The sequence below is a fragment of the Crinia signifera genome, chromosome 8, assembly GCF_055691185.1.
Source record: "Crinia signifera chromosome 8, ASM5569118v1, whole genome shotgun sequence".
Classification (NCBI taxonomy): Eukaryota; Metazoa; Chordata; class Amphibia; order Anura; family Myobatrachidae; genus Crinia; species Crinia signifera.
Window position 1 is genome coordinate 12,281,555 of NC_139224.1, and position 23,954 is coordinate 12,305,508.

At 47.5% G+C, this 23,954-nt stretch overlaps 1 long non-coding RNA gene across 1 annotated transcript; it reads left to right on the forward strand.

Annotated features, from left to right (window-relative positions):
- The first annotated feature begins 6,648 nt into the window (after window positions 1–6,648).
- LOC146026936 (uncharacterized) lies at window positions 6,649–22,864 on the forward strand. Its single transcript, XR_014454582.1, has 3 exons — window positions 6,649–7,016; window positions 19,699–19,853; window positions 21,995–22,864. It is a non-coding gene; the product is annotated as an uncharacterized LOC146026936 (long non-coding RNA).
- Window positions 22,865–23,954: the final 1,090 nt, after the last annotated feature.

A 23,954-nucleotide genomic window follows, 5' to 3' on the forward strand; every position in this document is an offset into this window, starting at 1 on the left:
TGGTGGAGGAGGATGTTGTGGAGGAGGAGGAGGTGCCTGAGGAGGTGGTGGTGGAGGATGTGGAGGAGGAGGAGGTGCCTGAGGAGGTGGTGGTGGAGGAGGTGTTGGTGGCGGAGGAGGATGTGGAGGAGGTGGCTGAGGAGGTGTTGGTGGCGGAGGAGGATGTGGAGGAGGTGGCTGAGGCGGTCAAGCCTATTGAGGAGGCCAGGATTGTCCCGGAGTCGGCCGATTCAGAGGGGGAGGAGGCGTGTGAGGCGGTGGAGGCAGAACAGATCGGTATGTATACATAATGCATCATTCATAAATTAGTTGTACTGGTATTTGTTATGTAGCACTGGTGAGGATAAATTTTGTTACAATACTATCAATACATAACACAAAGTGGGTAGCTACAGATACAGGTACGGGTTAGATGGGGTGTCCAAGGCATCCCTTTCATCCAGGACACCTCTTAATTACACAGGTTTGTGGGATGGCTTGGAGCTCCATTTTGACTGCCACCGTTGTAGTTAAACAGGATCCTGGAGTAAAGGGATGAGTGTATCATTTTTGGATTAAATTCACCTGCTGCAAGCGTAGAATCTGTCCCATCATATAGCTGAATATATGTTTTAGGTGAATGATATTTATAAACGATATGATGTATGCTATAAATGGAGTATGGCCCGGCCTACCTTGGAATGGAGTCACAAGTTGACAGTGTCCCTGGAGCCTCCTCTACCTAAACACCCCCTGTGGTTCAGATTGTTTTTTTCCCCTCACAGAATTGTAGGTTGGTTTAGACTGAATTATGATTTTGAGGATGTGTACTGTGCATTCCTGACATTTGCATAACTCCCATGCCACGAACCATCACTGAACTTAGACTGAGGAGATTGTGCCAAGTTGTTATTGACGGAGGACATGACATGCTTGTCATTGGTTAGTCATGGGTGGGTTGTGAATCAGAAGAAACACTATGACTGTTATGTCTTCTGCAGAGTAAAGGGTAGAGGGAAAAAAACACAGTATGTAGTAAATAAGTTTGCATGTATGTATATATGTGTGTGTCATATCTATTTATCTATGTGTGTCTCTATCTCTCTACATATATATATATATATATATATATATATATATACATACATACATACATACATACATACATACATACATGTCACCCTGCATTTCTGCGATTTATGTAGCAGTATGTGAAATGTTTGCATGAATATCATGACTAATTTTTGCCCCTTTGACATGCCCACAGATGCCACAACACAAGCAGATGAGGGTGTTCGTGGGGCCCTCATGCGGATGGGCCACCATTTGCAGCTACTAATTGCAGACCTGCAGGACCTTAGGGACTTGCTACTTTAATGTTATTTTTTTATTGTTTTATATTTTAATGTTTAACTGTTATGAAAATAAATATTTTATGCAAGTTCGAAGTTGTTGGTTTTCTTTGCACATTAAACAGTATATGTGTAGATTGTTTATAATATTTTACACAGGGACAAATACAAACCATTGCACTTCAATTGATGTAAGGGTTAATGTGTGCAATGGATGTGTTAGCCATGGTTGTAAGGATATATTGGCATGTAATTGATTCCAATTACAAATAAACGTTTTTTTATGAGGATAGGTAATTGAATAAGTGGGTCATGTGATGTATTGCAGAATAGACATAATAGTGGGTAGTTTTGCGTAAATACCCCGCTTCCGTGCGGACGCCCCGCTTGCCATCCATTCGGATGCGGTATCACCGTGCATACTCTGTAATACCGTGCCGAATCTGAGTGTGTCCACCGCACACGCATGGTTTGTATGTCGTCCGTAAACACGCCCTGTTCTTACAGAGTGAGTCCGTCCGAATGCGGAGGACACGTGGGCGTTTCTACGGACGATGGGCGCACGCTGCCGCACAGCGTGGCGTGCGGTCCGCACCGTAAGAATTCGGGAATATCCGCACCGATCAGAATAAGGGCCTTTATCTCTCCCCAAAGTTGATACATCTACCCCTACAACTTATCAAACAAACTAGGAACAAAATATTTTATATTTAATAGCCGGATAAATTAGAGCTTGGGTGTTCAATTTAAACAATCTTTATTAGTGTCTTTGTTTTGTGTTGACCCATTATCCTGACCAAAGACGTAGAGCCCAGTAAGAAGCATATTATTGTACATTGGGCGCTGCAAATGGGGCAGATGTAACAGGTGCAGAGAGAGTTAGATTGGGGGAGGTATGTTCGATCTAAATTGCAGTGTAAGAATAAAGCAGCCAGTATTTACCCTGCACAGAAACCTAATATAACTCCCCCAAATCTAACTCCCTCTGCACATGTTACATCTGCATCACCTGCAGCGCAGCATGGTTTTGTCCAAATGCCGCTGAATCAGGCCCATTGTGTCTGCATATCTCATCTCCATCAGTAGCAAGGAAAAGCCGGCTGCTCATGAGTTGCTTATATCCGGTGTGTGCGGCACAGGTAGAATTTACTGTGTGGATTCCTACGCTGCATCTATTGAACAGAAAACCCCATATTTCATTTGGCTAATAACAGTCAGGAGCTCAGTCATTGCCCTTCAATGCGCATTTGGCAGGTGACCTTTTTTTGCTGAGAAATACATCTGGGGTTTGTTGGGCAGAGGAAGCGGCGCTGAGGCAGTCCAGATAAGGGATGGCATTAATATATCATCGAAGCAGCGTCCTGCTCGTGATGTATTCTCAGCAGTAGCAATGCCCAAGGAACTCATATTTCATGGGGTAGTTACAGAGCGCAGCTCTCCCTTTCCGTGCCTGGCGCGCAGCTGCTTTATCCGTACCGCAGGAGGCCTTCGCTCTCACCGTTCAAGGATAAAGGCCTTGATACACATCTGAAGACTATTGATTATTAATATGATATTCGCTAAGAGCGTGTAGTAAGAGATATGGGATCCGGGACAACACTTTGTGGATGTGTCTATAACAGGCCCTGGAAAATGGGAAGCGGTTATTGTTATATGTATTGTGAAGCGATGAAAGACGTCTGCTAATATTAGAGTTTTCCGCAATCTGAGCACGCAGCCGCCATCTTATATTACCCGCTACTTAGCAATGTGCGCTCAAGCGGCGAAAATCAATTCTATTTATGAGCGGCTGTTGTTTGTCGCATTGGAGGGTAACTGCTCGGTAACACTTACGTGCGCTGAGCATCCTGCTGGGAGATTTGTATTTCGTAGGGTCCGTTGTTTTTTTTTCAGCCAACCTACGGTGATATCGTTCGTTTGACGAGTAAAACAGCGCAACAGGCCTTATAATATGATTATCAGCCCTGACGATTATTGAAAGACCGGTACGCAGGGCGCATACGCGGAGTCCCTCTGTGAACGGAGCCGTTTGCAAGATGTGTGACAGCCGGCCAATTTTTGTATGTGGAAGCCCGGCATTTTCTGGGCGTGCCGCCAAACAAGGCCTGGCCCAAGGGCGTAACTACCATAGCTGCAAGGGGTGCAGCCGCTATGTGGCCCAGAGCTGAAGGGGGCCAACCTTTACTATCTAAGTAATATGTTTTACATACATTTATCACCATCACTTGCTAAATAGGGGGCCCTTACAAACTTTTGCTATTGGGCCTACGAATATCTAGTTACGCCCCTGGCCTGGCCATTGACTTAATCAGCAGCACCTATCTCCCCATGGCCATCGCAGGTGTAGACTTAATCGGCAGTTGCACACGGAGGGGGTCCATTCGATGGTGGGAGTTTATGAATGGATTTCACCCTGTTCGCACAGATGATTGCTGGGCTCCGAAGATCTGCAGGTCAGAAACGGGCCCATAGATCATATTTGTTCTCAAAAATAACAAAACCATGCACTGCAGGTGGGGCAGATGTAACAGGTGCAGAGAGAGTTAGATTTGGGTGAGTTATTTTGTTTCTGTGCAGGGTTAATACTGGCTGCTTTATTTTTACCCCGCAATTTAGATTTCAGTTTAAACACCGTCCACCCAAATCTAAAGGCCCCCATACACTAGGGCGATTTGTCCTTAGGACAAGTCGCCCCCGACTTCCCCCTGAGCTTCCCCGGCTTCTCCCCGGGGGAGCTTGATTAGATTGGCACTTGATGTGCCATTTTTTACATGTGATAAATCGTCTCGATTTATCACATGTAAAAAACCCGGGGAGCAGGGGGGGGGGGGGGGCGCTACAGAGCAGGGCTGCTGGTGGGAGCAGGGGGGCTGGGGACGCTGCGGGGGACACGGGCGGCATAGAGTCGGGCAGAGGGAGCCGGGAGCTGTCAGTGCTAGAAAAAAAAGCCTATACAATGAATGGGCAGCCTGTGATTGGCTGAGCGCTCTCTCAGCCAATTGCTGACTGGCTGAGAGAGCGCTCAGCCAATCACAGGCCGCCCATTCATTGTATGGGCTTTTTTTTTATTCAATACTGACAGCTCCCGGCTCCCCCTGCCCGGCTCTATGCCGCCTGTGTCCCCCGCAGCGTCCCCAGCCCCCCCTGCTCCCTCCACCGCCGCGCCGCCCCACTAGGTCCCAAGTCGGGTGGTCGGACATGCAGCAGGTCCGACCACCCGATGCAGATCCGATGCGCACGGGACCATGCATCGGATCTGAGGGGACATCAAAACTAGCCGATTTTGGTCCGATTTCGGCCAGATCCGACTGATCTGGCCGAAATCTGACCAAAATCGGCTAGTGTATGGGGGCCTTTACTCTCTCTCTGCACCTGTTACATCTGCCCCACCTGCAGTGCACATGGTTTTGAGAACAAATATGCCTCAGGATTGAATTAGGCTCCATAAATTCATTTTTACAGCATGCAATCCTAAAGTAGAACTCTGTGAACCCTATTAAACCCTGTTAAACTGCCCCCTTCCCCCAAATAAATACATTCAGAGGAGGAAAATGCCACCAGCTTGTGTTTATCTTGCTACAAGAAGCGCTGTGCCAGGCTGGGCGCACTATTCGGTCCTCGCGTCAGGTTTTGAAAATGGCAATTTAAAGATTTGGATCTGGTGTCAGACAGCCAGGTCTAGTCACCTATTACAGCAAATATAAAGGTTTGTATTATCGGCCTGTGCCAGTGACAGAACTAGGCTGTAACCCTTAGCAACCAGTCACATATCAGCCGTTGTTAGCCGGATTACAGCCAATATCAGATAGGTTGCCATGGGTTACAAGCCAAGCGTAAAGTTTGCTTTATTTTATCAAATAAACCTTAGGAATGTCTCTGAATATAAATTCAGGACGGAGAGCCTGGACCGTATCTCGGTGATCTGAGCGTCCTAATGGAAATCAAACACTGACAAGTAATATACATACTACAACTATTCATGTTCCTCATTTCTTATCAGCTCTATGGAGAACATTATTAGCTTCTAAATTAGAAATACCAGGTGTTCTGCTGTTCCAGGAGAGACTGGGGCGCTGCCAAATTAAATGCTTAACGCTGAGCTTCGGTCTGTGCTCTCCGGTTATATCTAATCATTATATGTACTGTGCGCTACAATGTTTCACACTGGCCACAATGGGAATAGGCCCTTATTCAGATCTGATCGCAGTACAAATTTGTTCTCAAAATGGGCAAAACCATGAGCACTGCAGGTGGGGCAGATGTAACATGGGCAGAGAGAGTTACATTTGGGTGGGGTGTGTTGAAACAGAAATCTAAATTGCAGTGTAAAAATAATACAGCCAGTATTTACACTGCACAGAAACAAAATAACTCAATCAACATTGCTAACATTGGAAATACTGCTACATCAGCATGACCACAGAGACGCCAATGGTTCCCATGCACATTGTACCTGATTCACACGTGTTAGCAAAGTCTCAGGTTTGGCAAATGGACATGCTGCCCTGCAGGTGGGGCAGATGTAAGATGTGCAGAGACAGTTAGATTTGTGGGAGTTATTTTGTTTCTGTGCAGGGTAAAAACTGGCTGCTTTATTCTAAAGGCCCCCATACACTAGCCGATTTTGGTCAGATTTCGGCCAGATCAGTCGGATCTGGCCGAAATCGGACCAAAATCGGCTAGTTTTGATGTCCCCTCAGATCCGATGCGCGGTCCCGTGCGCATCGGATCTGCGTCGGGTGGTCGGACCTGCTGCATGTCCGACCACCCGACTTGGGACCTAGTGAGGCGACGCGGCGGTGGAGGGAGCAGGGGGGGCTGGGGACGCTGCGGGGGACACAGGCGGCATAGAGCCGGGCAGGTGGAGCCGGGAGCTGTCAGTACTGAATAAAAAAAAAAAGCGCATACAATGAATGGGCGGCCTGTGATTGGCTGAGCGCTCTCTCAGCCAGTCAGCAATTGGCTGAGAGAGCGCTCAGCAGCCAACAGGGGCGGGCTGGGCCGGGGGGCAGGGTGCCACATGCCCCCCGGGCCGGTATCTGCTGGCTGGGGCTGGGCCGGCTGTACCTGTGTGCATCTCGCCGCAGCCGCCTTCTCCGGGTCCAGCCACGGCGCAGGCAGCCTTCTGTAAGGCGACGGCCCCTCACAAAATGGCCGCCGCCCTGGAGGAGACAGACACTAGAGGTACTGCCATACCTCTAGTGTCTGCAGGGTCGGAGCTACATTAAAGCAGCTTCCTATGAGTGCTGGCCACTAGGGGGCGCTGCTAAGTTCGCTTAATACTATAATGAATGATGTCTCTAAAAAAGACATCCTATGGTGGCCATGCTATGTGACTTACCAGCCTCTGGTAAGTCACCAGTCTCTAGTGTGGTCACCACATGCACACAGCCAGAGATGTCCGTGCACATGCAGCTTCAGTGCACTGCTGCCTCTCCCCCTCAGCCAGACACAGAGAAGCTCCGCCTCCGGGGAAGACATGGAGCTGGTCTGAAACTGGGGAGCTGCATAATGATCATGTGAGGATCTTCATTGCAGCAGACAGTCAGAGACCCCAGCAGCCAGGGCTCAAAGTTGAGGCTGGCCTGACAGATCCATGGCATGTGCAACCCATCCCATCTGCCTTCTCCTGACCTGCTCTGCCCAATGTAGCTGCAGTGCTGTCCCTGAAGCTGAAATGCAGAGGTGAGCCGTCTTTTTTTTTACTGTAACCCTAAACACCCCTGCAGTTTGACCCTAGCCCTACCCACTAGTGCCTAGCCCAACACCCACCGACTACACCTCACCCTCACAGCTTGCAGCCTAGGCCTAACCCCCCCCCCCTGCAAAGGACATAACCTAACCACTAGTGCCTAACCCTCACTGCCTAAACTTAACCCCCAAACAGCCTGTTCTAACCCCCGCACCCCACCACCTAACCCCCCCATTGTATATGCCTAAACCTAACTCCCCACAGTGTAACCTTAAACATTCCTATTACCACAGCCTAACCCTATGTCCCCCCAGGGTTGCATTAACTAAACCCCCCCCCATTCCAGGGTGCTTGCTTGCTAGCATCACACACTCACCAACCAGGATCCCGGCAAATACATTAGCAATTCTGATTCTCTAGGCCAGTGGTAGCCAACCCTAGCCCTCGAGAGCTACCAACAGTTCACATTTTCCAGACAACCTAGCTGCTGCACAGCTGCACTCATTAATCACTGACACATTTTAAAAGATACACAGATGGAGTTAATTAGCTCACTTGTGATTCTGTGAGGAGACCTGCAAAACATGCACTGTTGGTAGCTCTCGAGGACTAGGGTTGGCTACCCCAAACTAGGCCGTGGAGCTGCTAACATTTACAAGTGAAACTGTTGGCCAGGATTGTAAAGATACGGCCGCAGGAGCCATCGCAGACTCACAATTGTGTCCACATTAGCTGACTCTAAGCAATTATGGAAAACCTCAAAAGTAAGAGCTGGTCTGTGACTAAGCCGTCTGGCCACAGCAGCAGAATATATACTGTACATTCCCAAATCAGCCATGGAACATCTGCATGCGCATTGCCAATGCAGCACATTCACAGTTTGCCCTGTGTAGGCCTACAGGGCAGGAGTGGGCATTTATGTGGGTTATGGCATGAATGGTCCACGGTCTGTAGGTTGGCAGTCACTAGACCGACCATTAATGGTCGACAGACAGAAGGTTGACATGGTCAAAAGGTCGGCATGGAAAATGTTGACATGGAATACGTTTAACCTTTTTTTTGCCTATGTCAACATGGACACCATCTAGTGCGCCCTTGGCACACTATTATAATCTAACTGTATACCCACTGGGATGGTAAAGTATGAATAGTCCTTTTTTTATTAAAAAAATCACAAAAAGTTATGTCAACCTTTTTCCATGTTGACCTTTTGATTGTGTTAACCCTTTGACTATGTCAACCTAATGCATGTTGTCCATTTTCATATGTCGGCCTTCTGTCTGTTGACCTAGTGACTGTCCACCTAGACACCTAATTACTGGAAACCATTTATGCCTATGTGAGGGGTTGGCCAGAGAGTGTTTGGAAGGAGCAGGGGTGCTATTATTTAGCTTTGCCTAGGGCGTCAAGAAACCTTGCACCGGCCCTGAGTGTCTGTCAGTGCAGCCAGCGCTACCTGGAAGTGCGGATTCGGGTAGCGCTGGCGCGCTGTTTAAGGAACAATAGCTTATAGTTCCCCTTCAGTTATACTTACTGCATTGTGTAATAGCACTTTTCCATTATCCCAGCCAGTTCCTCTTCTGCAAATGTAACTATTTCCCCCCCTGTATGTACCCTGGCTCCCCCATGCCAAAAAATAAATCACTTCCCCTGGCAACAACCAGCCCCCCTCCCATATGGAGTGCTACATGCCCCTTCCTTCAGCAATGAGCAAGCAGCACTCCATAGCAACAAGCATGTAATTTACCCTAGCAATGAGCATGTAACCCCTGGCATCGAGCAATATACCTCTGACAGTGAGCAGTTATGTGTTATAATATGTAATAGGCATTATTTTGTTTATTGGGCATTACGGTGTGTGGCATTATGTGTAATGGGCATTACGGTGTGTGGCATCATGTGTAATGGGCATTACGGTGTGTGGCATTATGTTTATTGGGCACTACATTGTTGGTATTATGTGTAATGGGCATTACGGTATTGGCATTATGTGTAATGGGCATTATAGTGTGTGGCATTGTGTGATGGGTATTACGGTATTGCATGTTTAATGGGCATTACAGTGTGTGGCATTATGTGTAATGGGCATTACATGGTAACATTTTGCAACGCGCCTTTGGCGCACACTATACCCGTTTCTGGTGTATGTGTGTGTGGGGGGGGGGGAATGATTGTTTAATCCTTGCTGCATACTAGAGGGGAGAAGGGAGAGGGTAGGGTAGTGAATCGATGGCGGTGGGCCACTTGCTTGTGTTGCCCCCCAGGCTGAAAGTTGCCAGCCAGCCCCTGGCAGCCAATCACAGGCTGCCCATTCATTGTATAGGCTTTTTTTTCTAGCACTGACAGCTCCCGGCTCCCTCTGCCCGGCTCTATGCCGCCTGTGTCCCCCGCAGCGTCCCCAGCCCCCCCTGCTCCCACCAGCAGTCCTGCTCTGTAGCCCAACATGTGATAAATCGAGACGATTTATCACATGTAAAAAATGGCACATCAAGTGCCAATCTAATCAAGCTCCCCCGGGGAGCAGCCGGGGAAGCTCAGGGGGAAGTCGGGGGCGAAATGTCCTAAGGACAAGTCGCCCTAGTGTATGGGGGCCTTTACACTGCAATTTAGATTTCAGTTTGAACACCTTATTTAAATCGAACTCTCTGCACATTACATCTGCCCCACCTGCAGTGCAGCATGGTTTTGTCCATCTGCAAAAACTGCAGCCTTGCAACCAGGTCTGATTGCACACACTGGGAAAATTATTTGATGGCGAGTGTGTTGCGAATGGATTTTGCAGCTGGCCGCGATCAGCGATCCAATTGCTTGTCATTTGCAGACTGTCTGGGCGGGGGCTATCTGATCGCAGGGTGCTGCTACATCACACAGCAGCAATCAGCTCTGGATCAGGCCCAAAGACAGTAGAGCAATGTAAATGTGCTTGGCATAGGTATTCGAGTTTCCTTAAAAAGAAGTAAGGGGGGTCCCACCCTCATTAAGTAAATTCAGCAAATCATGGGTCTTCGAGGAGGGGGTAGGGCTGAAATCATGGCGATTCCTGTTACTTTAGCTCTGCCCCCTCAGTGAGGACATATTCTATCTGCTTCCGTACGAAATAAGCAGCGGCTGAATGCTAGCAGGATACAGGCTGGGCGCAGAGGCGCGCTGTTACCATGCCAACCCGAGAGCAACAACACCGGCATTATTTGGGTGTACGCTGCTACTTAGGGAGAGCCGTGTGAGTCTGAGATAAGAGCTCCCATTAACAATTAACCAGACTGAGAGGAGCAATAGAATTAATTGTATTTAATTAATGATCAGCTGTTGTTGCAGCTTTGCTAATTGATTTACTTACAATCATTATTTTAAACCACCATCGCTGAATGTAATGGCATTGCATTGGATTGCATTTACGTGATAACCCTGTTACCTTCCGATACCAATCCTGCAACTGCAGACTTTCTCGTCCCTTTTTGGGATCATGTGGTCACTGACTAAACGATTCTGATTATTAACATTATAAATGTTTCTTATATACAGTGTTTGTGACCGATGCCTGCCCTGACCTTCGCCTGTTGCTTGGACATATAATTGACCACTGCCTGCACTGTCCATTGCCTGTGGCCTGGAGATATAATTGACCACTGCCTGCCCTGACCTTTACCTCTTGCCTGGACATATAATTGACCTCTGCCTGTCCTGACCTTCTCCTCTTGCCTGGACATATAATTGACCACTGCCTGGCCTGACCTCCTCTTGTCTGGACATATAATTGACCTCTGCCTGTCCTGACCTTCACCTCTTGCCTGGACATATAATTTGCCACTGCCTGTCCTGACCTTCACCTCTTGCCTGGACATATATTTGACCACTGCCTGTCCTGACCTTTACGTCTTGCCTGGACATATAATTGACCTCTGCCTGCCCTGACCTTCACCTCTTGTCTGGACATATAATTGACCTCTGCCTGTCCTGACCTTCACCTCTTGTCTGGACATATAATTGACCTCTGCCTGTCCTGACCTTCACCTCTTGCCTGGACATATAATTGACCACTGCCTGCCCTGACCTTTACCTCTTGTCTGGACATATAATTGACCACTGCCTGCCCTGACCTTTACCTCTTGTCTGGACATATAATTGACCACTGCCTGCCCTGACCTTCTCCTCTTGCCTGGACATATAATTGACCTCTGCCTGCCCTGACCTTCACCTCTTGTCTGGACATATAATTGACCACTGCCTGCCCTGACCTTCTCCTCTTGCCTGGACATATAATTGACCTCTGCCTGTCCTGACCTTCACCTCTTGCCTGGACATATAATTGACCTCTGCCTGCCCTGGCCTTCTCCTCTTGCCTGGACATATAATTGACCTCTGCCTGCCCTGACCTTCACCTCTTGTCTGGACATATAATTGACCTCTGCCTGCCCTGACCTTCTCCTCTTGCCTGGACATATAATTTGCCACTGCCTGTCCTGACCTTCTCCTCTTGCCTGGACATATAATTTGCCACTGCCTGTCCTGACCTTCACCTCTTGCCTGGACATATAATTGACCTCTGCCTGCCCTGACCTTCTCCTCTTGCCTGGACATATAATTGACCTCTGCCTGCCCTGGCCTTCACCTCTTGTCTGGACATATAATTGACCTCTGCCTGTCCTGACCTTCTCCTCTTGCCTGGACATATAATTTGCCACTGCCTGCCCTGACCTTCACCTCTTGTCTGGACATATAATTGACCTCTGCCTGCCCTGACCTTCTCCTCTTGCCTGGACATATAATTGACCTCTGCCTGCCCTGGCCTTCACCTCTTGTCTGGACATATAATTGACCTCTGCCTGTCCTGACCTTCTCCTCTTGCCTGGACATATAATTTGCCACTGCCTGCCCTGACCTTCACCTCTTGTCTGGACATATATTTGACCTCTGCCTGCCCTGGCCTTCTCCTCTTGCCTGGACATATAATTGACCTCTGCCTGCCCTGACCTTCTCCTCTTGTCTGGACATATAATTGACCTCTGCCTGTCCTGACCTTCTCCTCTTGCCTGGACATATAATTTGCCACTGCCTGCCCTGACCTTCACCTCTTGCCTGGACATATAATTGACCTCTGCCTGCCCTGGCCTTCTCCTCTTGCCTGGACATATAATTGACCTCTGCCTGCCCTGACCTTCTCCTCTTGTCTGGACATATAATTGACCTCTGCCTGTCCTGGCCTTCACCTCTTGTCTGGACATATAATTGACCACTGCCTGTCCTGACCTTCTCCTCTTGCCTGGACATATAATTGACCTCTGCCTGCCCTGACCTTCTCCTCTTGTCTGGACATATAATTGACCTCTGCCTGCCCTGACCTTCACCTCTTGTCTGGACATATAATTGACCTCTGCCTGTCCTGACCTTCACCTCTTGTCTGGACATATAATTGACCTCTGCCTGCCCTGTCCTTCACCTCTTGTCTGGACATATAATTGACCTCTGCCTGCCCTGTCCTTCACCTCTTGTCTGGACATATAATTGACCTCTGCCTGTCCTGACCTTCACCTCTTGCCTGGACATATAATTTGCCACTGCCTGCCCTGACCTTCTCCTCTTGTCTGGACATATAATTGACCTCTGCCTGTCCTGACCTTTACGTCTTGCCTGGACATATAATATAAACGCAAGTACATATGAGCATATAAGGGATCCAAACTTTGGACATGCATTATGTTGACAATCATAGGTCAACCTCTTAGTTGACATGGACAAAAGGTAAACACAAGAAAAATGTAGTGGGCGATACAGGAAAAGGTTTTCATGAGTTTTTAACAATTGTTGTAATGTTTTTTTAAAATTTTGGACTTCACATCCACAATTGGGACTGGTAAAGTGGGCCGAGCACAGTGAAGTACAAGGCCAAAAACAGGGTGAGCAAAGTAGGGGTACGCGGGACACTAATTGGGGGTCCACAGGTTCAAATTGATAAAACTGTGAAAAACTCAAGTCGACCTTTCCACTCGCCAACTATTTATGTTATCAAACCTTCAGAAGACAAGTACATGTATTGCCCTGTACCAACCAATCAGATTGAAGCTATCAATTATCTAGTACATCTTATATTAACATAATAGGATGTGATTGGTTGCTATGGGTGATATCTCCCCTTGCTCTCTTTAGAAGGATTGATATCTCTCCCCATAAAGCAAATTGAAGAGGAGATTTTTTTACCTTGAGGTCAGCTATAGCCACACAGGAACCTGATCTGATTGGACGGCACCAGATGTCACCGGGTCATCTTGCTTCTTATATGTGTTTTACATGTCAACCATTTTCTCTGTTTCTCAGCCCCTGTATAATGGATGAAAGCATTAGCGTCCCGGACCTAGATCATATCTCACTGATGGCTCAGGGCCACATAATATCCGTGTGACGAACAGGAGACTTCAGCCTATTCATTCACCACTGTGTTATACATATACACATCTTACACAGAGTATATCAGGAGATGAGGACAGGGCTGCATGTGACAGGGGCAGTGACATGATGTGAGGAGGGGAATGGAGGCAGCAGGAAGCCACAGACTGAGAGTTATATAGTGGGAGGAGCAGGGTCCCCAGCAGCACAGAGTATATCAGGAGATGAGGACAGGGCTGCATGTGACAGGAGCAGTGACATGATGTGAGGAGGGGAATGGATACAGCAGGAAGCCACAGACTGAGAGTTATATAGTGGGAGGAGCAGGGTCACCAGCACCACAGAGTATATCAGGAGATGAGGGATGTGTCAGTGAGGACAGGGCTGCATGTGACAGGGGCAGTGACATGATGTGAGGAGGGAAATGGGGGCAGCAGGAAGCCACAGACTGACAGTTATATAGTGGGAGGAGCAGGGTCCCAGCAGCACAGAGTATATCAGGAGATGAGGGATGTGTCAGTGAGGACAGGGCTGCATGTGACAGGGGTAGTGACATGATGTGAGGAGGGGAATGGAGGCAGCAGGAAGCCACAGACTGAGAGTTATATAGTGGGAGGAGCAGAGTCCCCAGCAGCACAGAGTATATCAGGAGGTGAGGGATGTGTCAGTGAGGACAGGGCTGCATGTGACAGGGGCAGTGACCTGATGTGAGGAGGGGAATAGAGGCAGCAGGAAGCCACAGACTGAGAGGTATATAGTGGGAGGAGCAGGGTCCCCAGCAGCACAGAGTATATCAGGAGATGAGGGATGTGTCAGTGAGGACAGGGCTGCATGTGACAGGGGCAGTGACATGATGTGAGGAGGGAAATGGGGCAGCAGGAAGCCACAGACTGACAGTTATATAGTGGGAGGAGCAGGGTCCCCAGCAGCACAGAGTATATCAGGAGGTGAGGGATGTGTCAGTGAGGACAGGGCTGCATGTGACAGGGGCAGTGACATGATGTGAGGAGGGGAATGGAGGCAGCAGGAAGCCACAGACTGAGAGTTATATAGTGGGAGGAGCAGGGTCTCCAGCAGCACAGAGTATATCAGGAGATGAGGGATGTGTCAGTGAGGACAGAGCTGCATGTGACAGGGGCAGTGACATGATGTGAGGAGGGGAATGGGGGCAGCAGGAAGCCACAGACTGAGAGTTATACAGTGGGAGGAGCAGGGTCCCCAGCAGCACAGAGTATATCAGGAGATGAGTGATGTGTCAGTGAGGACAGGGCTGCATGTGACAGGGGCAGTGACATGATGTGAGGAGGGGAATGGGGGCAGCAGGAAGCCAAATACTGAGAGTTATATAGTGACAGGAGCAGGGTCCCCAGCAGCACAGAGTATATCAGGAGATGAGTGATGTGTCAGTGAGGACAGGGCTGCATGTGACAGGGACAGTGACATGATGTGAGGAGGAGAATGGAGGCAGCGGGAGGCAACAGACTGAGAGTTATATAGTGGGAGGAGCAGGGTTCCCAGCAGCACAGAGTATATCAGGAGATGAGGGATGTGTCAGTTATGACAGGGCTGCATGTGACAGGGGCAGTGACATGATGTGAGGAGGGGAATGGAGGCAGCAGGAAGTCACAGACTGAGAGTTATATAGTGGGAGGAGCAGGGTCCCCAGCAGCACAGAGTATATCAGGAGATGATTGATGTGTCAGTCAGGACAGGGCTGCATGTGACAGGGGCAGTGACCTGATGTGAGGATAGGAATAGAGGCAGCAGGAAGCCACAGACTGAGAGTTATATAGTGGGAGGAGCTGGGTCCCCAGCAGCACAGAGTATGTCAGGAGATGAGGGATGTGTCAGTGAGGACAGGGCTGCATGTGACAGGGGCAGTGACATGATGTGAGGAGGGGAATGGAGGCAGCAAGAAGCCACAGACTGATAGTTATATAGTGGGAGGAGCAGGGACCCCAGCAGCACAGAGTATATCAGGATATGAGTGATATGAAGACCATTTCTTTAGTGCAGAATAACAGACTGTGTGGTACTTTATGTTAAACATGTTATACAATACTTATACTGTCTCAGGTGGTAGGTAGAAAAAAGTCTTTATAATCCAGGTCAGACTGATATCTATGACAGCGCCGGTCTGTAACGGAAGCTTTGATGCACCACCGCACATAGGCCCTTATTCTGGTTGGTGCGGCCAGAGCCGCACACGGTGCTCTGGCCGCACAAACCAATCCCCGCCCACGAGACGGATCGCCACGGCCGTCCGTACACGGACGGCTGGCGATCCGCATAAAAATGGTGGGGCGTACGCCTCCACCATGGTGGGAGCTGCCCCCTGCATTCGATGGTCGACGACCATCGAAGGCAGGGCCGCACGCTCCCCCCGCTCACGCAAGCTTATAGCACACGGACAATCGTCCGTGTGAAAGCTTGTATTTGGGCGGAGAGCTGACATCCGGCGATGTCAGCTTTCCGCCCCCATCAGGGGCGTCATAGCCTCATTACCATGCATACGCCCCGCGTTTGCATGGGAACGCCCATGAAACGCTGGGCGTATACATAGGGTAATGAGGCTATTAAGCCCCTCACGCCCCTATACGCCCCCTTTGCGGCGTCTAAATTTTTTCCTCGGCGAATTCCCCTGCACATGCGCAGAGTGACCTCTGCGCATGTGCAGAGTGTAAACATCGGCGGTACGGCCGCACGCGGGCCGTACCGCCCAGATCAAAATAAGGGCCATAATGACGGCGAGGTAACTTTAATATAGCTGTAACCATTTCATAAACACATATTTCAGGATACAGATCTTGTCTTTTCCCTAAACATATTGTTCGCAATGCTGGCGTGCCCATTAATGTCTCTAAACACTTCACAGAGCCCAGATAATGAGCCGCCGCGTCTGACTGAAACATTTTATTAGCTGAAATTATATGGCACGACGGAAGAGGGTTTTTTTGTCTTCGGAAATAATACCCGGTTACTTTCGCGCCCTTAATCAGGGAGACGCCTATTGTTTTCCTCTTGGCAAATACATAATTACAAGCGCTTTATTAAAGCGTAGGGATTGATATGCAGCGTTCATTTGTCTCCGCGTGATTCTTCTTCTACATGAGTGTGAACATTAAACGGGAAAACATTTTGTAATGAAACGTCAAATTAGAGATGGCAGTCAGAGCTCCCAGCCAGATAAGTGAGGCAATTTCCCCGCTCATCCTCTTCTGTTTTCCGTCTTGTTACATAGGTAGTTGACGATTCAATGAGGTGTGATATGATGAAGCTCCGCCTTCAGGACGGCGCCTCCGAGAATGCTAGATGCAATTATTCCATCTCCTCTGTAATACTGGCTGTGCTAGACTTAATATACCGCTCAGTAATGGCTGTGCGAAAAACATCCATGTGGCAGAAGGCATTAGATCTCACCTGAGGAGGAAAAATGCCGTATTGGGGCTGATTCTCAGTCATATGCATCTGCCGGCACTTTCGCCTCTTGCCCTAGCAAGTACCATCCTGGGTCTCCATGTGTCTGGACTCTTGCACCAACCACTGTGGGGGTGACGTACACTGTGGGGGTGCAATCGATCCCGATGCAATACCTGTATTCCATCGCTGTATTAGAAATGTTGAACTATCTGCTTTATAAAAACCTGTAGATCCTAATTATCTGATTATACGGTACTTGTTTCCTAGTACGGCGCCCATCGCATGGCATTGTGTACCTTGTGTACCTTATTTAGTGGTGTGCGATGCGTGCGATGCGATGCTTGTACAATTAAATATTGCATAGCATCGCATGCTAGCAAATGGGATGCGATGTGATGCAATTTTTAATTGTACAAGCACCCATGCCATGAGATGTGTGGGTGCTTACAATGAGATGTAACCCCCAGTATCCACGCCATCGTGAAGCGTGGCGAGCAGCGGCTGAATGCGTCCTCCGACCTTTTCATACCCCCACTATCCACGTCGGTGATAAATCACCTAGTATATATATATATATATATATATATATATATATATATATATATATATATATATATATATATATATATATATATATATATATATATATATATATATATATATATATATAGTAACACCATATATGGGTCATTAACATGCCAAGTAAGATGAAAGCTTTACGCAATGCCATAAGGAAAGTGATATGCCCATCTATAGTCTCTGAATGTGATCATCAGAATGCCCTGGTTTGAATGAATGAAATGAGCCAATTAGGTAATCCTGGGGGGCCCAGCTTGCACCTACCCTGGCATCAAGTATCCTACCTTCTTCTTCCACCTACTGTCTCTCCGGTGTGTGACCCACGTCAGCTGCAGCTTGTTACATGATGTAGAGTGGTAAAACAGATTGGTCTTACCTTGCTTAGATTCATCCACTGGGCTAGACCTCTTGCTCTGGCCTTGATTCTTCTCTGGCGTAGACTTATCCCCAGACTAGACTACTTCCCCTGGTTTAGCCTCAACCCCTGGCCTAGACTCCTCCCCTAGCTTAGACTCCTTCCCTTGTCTAGACTCAGTCCTGTCCTAGACTCATCCCTTGTTTAGACTAAGCCCTGGTCTAGACTCCTCCCCTAGCTTAGACTCCTGCCTATGGTCTAGACTCATCACCAGCCTAGACTCCTTCCCCTGGCTTAGAGTCCTCCTCTGACCTAGTCTCCTGCTCCTGGCCTACACTCCTTCCCCTGGGCTACAATCCTCCCCAGGTCTAGACTCCTTCTTGAGGCCTAGATGCCTTCCCCTGGCCTTACTCATCCCCCTTGGCTTGGACCCTCCCTTGGCCTAGACTTCTGCACTAGACCAGGCTTCTTCTCTAGCCTAGACTCATCCTCAGGCTAGATTCCTTTCCCTGGCACAGACTCCATCCCCTGATATAAATAATTTTCCCTGATTTAGACTCCATCCCCTGATATAAATTATTTTCCTGATACAGACTCCTTCCACTGGCCTAGGCTCTTTCTGTTGTCCCTGACCTCCCCTGGCCTAGAGAAGTTCCTCTGGTCTAGACTCCTTCCCTTGGACTAGCGCCCTCCCTTGACCTAGTCTCCTGCTCCTGGCCTACACTCCTTCCCATGGGCTACACTCCTCCCCATGTCCAGACTCCTTCGTGAGGCCCAGACTCCTTCTCCTGGCATAGAACCCTACTTGGCATAGACTTCTCCACTAGCCACTCTTCTCCTCTAGCCTAGACTCATCCACATCATTTACTCCTTCCCCTGGCGTAGACTACTCCCCTGGCTCAGACTCCATCCCTTAACATAGAATCCTTCCCCTGATATAGACTCCTTTCTCTGGCCCAGACTTCTACCCTGGCCCAGACTTCTTCCCTGGCCTAGGCTCCTTGTGCTGTCACTGACTTCTCCCTTGGACTGAGATCCTTACTCTGACCTAGACTCCTTCCCCTAGCCTAGACTCCTGCCACTGGCCTAGACTCCTTCCCCTAGCCTAGACTCCTGCCTGGCTTAGACTCCTCCCCTGGCTTCGTCTCCTTCCCTGGCTTAGTCTTCTTCCACTGTTCCTGTCTTCTTTGGCCTAGGCTCCTTCCCCTGACCTAGACGCCTTCCCTTGGCCTGAACCTCTCCCCTTACTTAGACTCCTACCCTGGCCTAGACTCCCCCCCATACTTTTTTACATTGTATATGCAGACTGGCTGGGTCCCACTAACTCACTATATGAACCGAGTCAAAACCTGGTTTGGATTTCCCAAAGAGATCTGATCCAAAATGAGTACCAGTTCGGATCTTCCTGCGGTTTGGAATTCAGATTTTAAAATCCGAACTGCAGTGTAAAAATAAAGCAGACAGTATTTACCCTGCACAGAAACAATGTATGTGCAGAGTAAATACTGGCTGCTTTATTTTAACACTGCAGTTTAGATTTTAAAATATGACTTTCAAACCCCAGGAAGATCCAAACTGGTACTCGTTTTGGATCAGATCTGGAAATCCAAACCAGGTTTTGACTCGGTTCATATCCACAAAATTTTGGTGGATTCGGATTTATGGAGATCCAAACCTAACATCTCTTGTTTTGCGGAATGTGGACAACAGGAAGCCCAATGTCATAGTGCTGACACAGAACTTGTGCTGCTGACATAAATGTAACCGTGTCGATAGGCGTGAAGACTTGGAATTCACGTAACTTTCAAACATTTTACTACCATTTCTTAATAATGACTTTTAAACATGTATTATATTACTATTTTTATTATTATTATTATTATTATTATTATATTACTAATATTATTATTACAGATGTATATTCCTCTGCTTTTCCCAAGGTTAAGCCAAGAATAGATCACACGTAAGAAGTCGATATTTTCTTCATGGTAGACCGAGCGCAATTAACTGGGATGAATGTAAAAACAAATGTACATAATTTATCGAGTAGCAATCGCACGACTTTTGTACATGACGAGCGTTGCGCAAACAACAGGTAACGTCTTTGGTTGAATTTATTAATGCATTTGAAGTGGCTATCCCCGCTTTAGCATAATGTGTGTTTACACTCTCCATGATGTGTTAATTGTCAGCCACTTAAAGCCCAGCGCCAATTACATTAGAATTCAGACGCATCTTGTTACATTTTTTGTTTTTCACCGTCTGGTGAGAATTAGAGATTTTATTTATTTATTTATTTCAGCAACTCGGGAATATTCACAATGACTAAATATGGGGGAGGTGACGCCGCGCTAGCTGATGGCTCTGTGTCTGGGAATGCGTGATGTGTACGTGAAGGCTTATATGTACCAATGTATTCCTGGAGGACCATGCGGGACAATCGTATTTATGTAGAACCATGCGGGACAATCGTATTTATGTAGCACCATGCGGGACAATCGTATTTATGTTGCCCCATGCGAGACTATTATATTTATGTAGCACCATGCGGGACAATCGTATTTATGTAGCACCATGCGGGACAATCGTATTTATGTAGCACCATTCGGGACAATCGTATTTATGTAGCCCCATGCGAGACTATTATATTTATGTAGCACCATGCGGGACAATCGTATTTATGTAGCACCATGCGGGACAATCGTATTTATGTAGCACCATTCGGGACAATCGTATTTATGTAGCCCCATGCGAGACTATTATATTTATGTAGCCCCATGCGGGACAATCGTATTTATGTAGCCCCATGCGAGACTATTAAATTTATGTAGCACCATTCGGGACAATCGTATTTATGTAGCCCCATGCGAGACTATTATATTTATGTAGCCCCATGCAGGACAATCGTATTTATGTAGCACCATGCGGGACAATCGTATTTATGTAGCACCATGCGGGACAATCGTATTTATGTAGCACCATGCGGGATAATCGTGTTTAGGTAGCAACCTATGGCACAATCATAGGAATCGGGACATCTGTCAGAATGAACTTAGGTCTACAGTCATTAGGTCGACCCCACTAGGTCGACTGGCAGGAAGGTCGACCTGACTTAAGGTCGACATGGGCCAAGGTTAACATGACTTAAGGTCGAATTTGCATAAAGGTCGACATGAGGAAGGTCGACTGGTCATACGGTCGACATGGGTTTTTCACTGTTTTTTTATACGAATGCTCGACACAGTCGACATGGACACAGTTGGCAATGAGAATCGGACCCTCGCATCGCTCGCTTCGCTCGCTGTGCTTCGGGCACGGTGCCTCGCTGCGCTCGGCACACTATTTTATTCTCCCACCACGCCCTAGTGGATGTTAGGGCATGAAATACCGCCTGTCGGCACATGTCGGCTCAAAAAACAGTGAAAAACCCATGTCGACCTTATGACCAGTCGACCTTCCTCATGTCGACCTTTATGCAAATTCGACCTTAAGTCATGTCGACGGCCCATGTCGACCTTAAGACAGGTTGACCTTCCTGCCAGTCGACCTAGTGGGGTCGACCTAATGACTGTAGACCTAAGTTCATTCTAATAGATGACCGCTTCCCCAATCATATGTATTTATGTATGTTCAGATATTGTCTGTAAAGAGCTGCGGAATATGTGTGCGCTATATAATAAACTGTTAATAAATAAATAAATAAATGTAGTACAATGAACCAGTCTACACGGTTAGGAAGATTAATGCATGGAAATAAATACTGTACTAGCAATTTGTCAGGTATTGCAAAACATAAGGAACCAGCACCTGTTCTACGCAGCTCAGAGTCTAATTACATATAGGGAAAACAAACAGAAATAGTGGGTAACACTTTATGCTATATTGCATGTAGGGGGGGGATGGTATTCAGATGGTTCAACAAATAACAGACTCCTGTGTGGAAACAAAACACAAAATTACCATTATTATAACATACATAGCCAAATAGAAACGTAAAGAGAAACATACTACTTCTCTGAGGTGACTGCTATTGGGAAATCCAATTATCCTTCACTGATTAGCAACCATTATGGATGGTTTGCATTTGACACAATGAGGTGAAACATGTGGTATCATCCATAACCTCCTTTATAATGAATTATTACACTGTATTGTGCCAAATGAAATCTAATCAAACAATGTATTTTATGAGAAATCAAATAATACCTTCATGTAATGCATTATTTTTCTCTTTAGTGCAGTACTTCCTCCTGGCCTCCAGATGTCACTGTTTCACATCCCACAAAAGCAATTGGTCAGTGACTGCAGTACATCTACCGTTATACAGCTGCGGCAACAGCGACACCTGCAGGCTGCAAATTAAAACTGTCTGAAGTATTAATAAACACCAAAAGTGCTTTGCAAGTTAAAAGAGAACTTTTGAATGATACATGAAGCAGCGGTAGTGGCACTCATGTTTTAATCAGCGAGAATAGCTGTACTATAAATATGTTTTTCACAACAGCTATGTAACGCAGCCAGACAGCAATTTCACGAGGTGATTTTTAACTATTATCGAACACATTTTACAAACTACAGTCCTGCTTCCACTTCACTGTACATTGCTGGAACATCGGATTATTCACAGGCTAGTGGCAAATGCTGGATTTGGAGAGGGGCTTTCCAAATATAGCCCACAATCCCCCACTCTGCAGAACAATGGAGCAAGTGCGGGAGTCTCGGGGAGCGGTAGAACCTAGTAACGATAACGACCCTGGACATAAATGTAAACATTGGTCTTTTTTGTACACTGGATACTGCATGGAATACAGTATTAATAGCTAACACTATATATGGCCCATAGTACAGGCTGTATCAAGCATTTATATAATATAAATAAGTGGTCAGGAAAGGGTTAAACGTCCCATAATAAATACACAAGGATAATAGAACCAGTACTGCACTTTCTAAGCACACATTCTCCCACCTCATGGTAAGGATCCTGTCTCTTCTTCCTGGCAGCTGCTCTCTGGTCCACTGCACTAACACACAGCAGACTTGGTAGAAGAAGCTGCTACCATTGGACATGTGCAGCCGCTCTGCTCTGTCCCTCACCCTGCATGATGTGTAATTACGTATGAATAAAGGTGATGTAGGAATAAAGTCTGAAAAAACACGTGTGTTCTAATTCAGCATGTTGGCTTTCTCCAAGGCTGCCTGTATAATGCAGCTACCCCAAAAAAGTTCAACGCCCCCATCTCTACCCACCGCTAACAGGGTGCCTGCCATTGCCAGGTCTGTTGCTGCTTCGCTGCCGGCTGATACCAGCAAATCTAACTGTCTGCGGCCCCGATCCTCCCCCTGATACAATGAAAAAAATGTCCCCTGCAAAATGGCAGCTGCCTCACAGCAGACAGTTATTAAAGATTAAAGACTATTATCCACTCACTGAGCATATCCAGGCGTGACTACCGCAATCTCCTCCTAACTGGTATCCCTGACAAATGTCTGTCTCCACTCCAATCTATCCTCAATGCTGCAGCCCGGCTCATCTTCCTCAACAAATGCACTACCTTCTCCTCCCCTCTTCTACAAGCCCTTCACTGGCTTCCCTTCCTTTTCAGAATGCAATTCAAACTTCTCACACTCACTTATGAAGACCTCACCCACTCCTCTCCCATTTACATCTCTGACCTTATATCCCTTTACAATCCCACTCGTCCACTTCGCTCGGCTAACATCCATCGGGCTCTCCTGCTGACTTATTACCTCCTCCCACGCCTACCTCCATGATTTTTCACGTGCTGCTCCCTTACTTTGGAATTCTCTTCCTCTCCCCCTCAGACTCTCCACTTCTATACAGAACGGGCTCTTTCTTAAGACCCCCTTCACCAAACCCAGCAAACTGTCCTTCTAACCGTCTGTTCCTCGCCCTGTCTACCCCTCCGGTGTCACCCCTGTCTGTCTGCCCCTCCTCTTTAGAATGTGAGCTCACACGAGCAGGGACCTCCTACCTCATGTGCTTATACTTTCTTACTTCAGCAGTCTTCAACTGCACCAAAGCTCGCTGTCTGCTGACACCTGGATACTTATGTTGCAGCATTCAGCTGATGTTCCTATAATCATTTACCCTGTATTTGTCCTGTATTGTCTTTAACTGTAAGTTACTGTATTTTATCCCTGTTTGATTATATGTACTCTGTAACTGGGCGCTGTG